The sequence below is a fragment of the Neophocaena asiaeorientalis genome, unplaced genomic scaffold, assembly GCF_003031525.2.
Source record: "Neophocaena asiaeorientalis asiaeorientalis breed wild unplaced genomic scaffold, Neophocaena_asiaeorientalis_V1.1 scaffold150, whole genome shotgun sequence".
Taxonomy (NCBI): domain Eukaryota; kingdom Metazoa; phylum Chordata; class Mammalia; order Artiodactyla; family Phocoenidae; genus Neophocaena; species Neophocaena asiaeorientalis.
Window position 1 is genome coordinate 6,205,341 of NW_020176571.1, and position 1,886 is coordinate 6,207,226.

At 41.6% G+C, this 1,886-nt stretch overlaps 1 pseudogene; it reads left to right on the top strand.

Moving 5' to 3' along the window:
* The first annotated feature begins 175 nt into the window (after positions 1-175).
* LOC112391841 (thioredoxin-dependent peroxide reductase, mitochondrial pseudogene) lies at positions 176-947 on the top strand (annotated as a pseudogene).
* The last annotated feature ends 939 nt before the right edge of the window (positions 948-1,886 follow it).

A 1,886-nucleotide genomic window follows, 5' to 3' on the forward strand; every position in this document is an offset into this window, starting at 1 on the left:
TATGTATATATATATATATATATATATATATATATAAAATGGCGTTTCAAATCAGTAGGTAAGGGTGGGATTAATCATTTCTTTAAGGCAACACTCTATAAACAAAGTGAAAAGACAAACTAGGAAAACATTTTCAGTATTTATAAAAGACAAAAAGTTAATGTAGACCCTGAAGATGGCGGCCGTGGTGGGAAGGTTGCTCCGGACTTCGCTTGTCCGACAAGTGAGTGCCATTCCTTGGGGCATTTCTGCCTCCGCAGCCCTTAGGCCTGCTGCTTCTCGAAGAACGTGCTTGACAAATGCACTGTGGTCTGGCTCTGCTCAAGCAAAATTCGCCTTTAGCACCAGTTCCTCATGCCATGCCCCTGCCGTCACCCAGCATGCGCCCTATTTTAAGGGTACAGCTGTTGTCAATGGAGAGTTCAAAGAAATAAGCCTTGATGACTTTAAGGGGAAATATTTAGTGCTCTTCTTCTATCCTTTGGATTTCATCTTTGTGTGTCCTACAGAAATTATTGCTTTCAGTGACAAAGCCAATGAATTCCACGATGTGAACTGTGAAGTCGTTGCAGTGTCAGTGGATTCCCACTTCACCCACCTGGCCTGGATAAACACCAAGGAAGAATGGCGGTTTGGGCCACATGCAAATCACGCTCTTGTCAGATTTGACTAAACAGATTTCCCGAGACTATGGTGTGCTGTTAGAAGGTCCCGGCCTCGCACTACTAGGTCTCTTCATAATTGACCCCAACGGAGTCATCAAGGATTTGAGTGTCAATGATCTCCCAGTGGGCCGAAGAGTGGAAGAGACCCTCCGCTTGGTGAAGGCATTCCAATTTTTACAAACCCATGGAGAAGTCTGCCCCGCCAACTGGACACCAGATTCTCCTACAATCAAGCCCTATCCGACTGCTTCCAAAGAATATTTTGAGAAGGTAGATCAGTAGACCATCCCAGGTGCACCTGCAGCTTCCCACACCAGAAAAAAACAACAGCTGGAACTCACTTTTAGCATTTCAAAGATTATTATTTATAGAAGGCAAAAAAACAATTATGCTTGTATGCGTAAATATTACTCTAAATGTTTTGTTTTTGTAACATTGGCCAAGGCTTTTAAAATGTGGTTAGTTACTAACGTAAGGAGTCCTTTATTAGCAGTGTATGGACAGATGGCTAGTTGCTATAGAATGTGCAGTTCCCCTATTTCTTGGATATGTCTTCAAAGGGAAAAGGAAACAACTCTTCTTTATCAGCCTTACTTGAACCTTTGTGTACACTAGAGTAGTGTGACAGGCATCAAAACTTCTGATCAAGGGTCCTGAAATTTTCTTCTTGAGTTTCTTTGTATTAAACTGATTTTTCTTTTAAGATCATAGTTTTAAGTTGTTAGCATCAATGGTCTAATTTAACACTTGCAGGACTTCCCTGGTGGTCCAGTGGTTAAGACTCTGTGCTCGCAATGCAGGGGACGTGGGTTCGATCCCTGGTCAGGGAACTAAGATCCCACATCCCATGCAGTGCGGCCAGGAAAAAAAACCCCAAAAAACACTTGCAATGAATGTGTACGTGATTGAAGCAGATGTGAATCATGTTTTTTAAAAAACCACCTACAGTGGCCAAGTGACTTAATTGACCATGCATGTCCCCCAGTCCTGAGATTTATACTTTATATAATTATTTTACTTATTTTGTTAGCTGACTTAGTGCCTACATACATTTAATCTAGGTATTTATCTGAAGAAAACGAAAGTACTAATTCAAACGATATGTGCACCCTTGTGTTCATTGCAACACTATTTACAATAGCTAGATATGGAAGTAAACTAAGTGTCCATCCATAGATGAATGGATAAAGAAGGTGTGTGTGGGGGGGTGGTGGGGGTGGG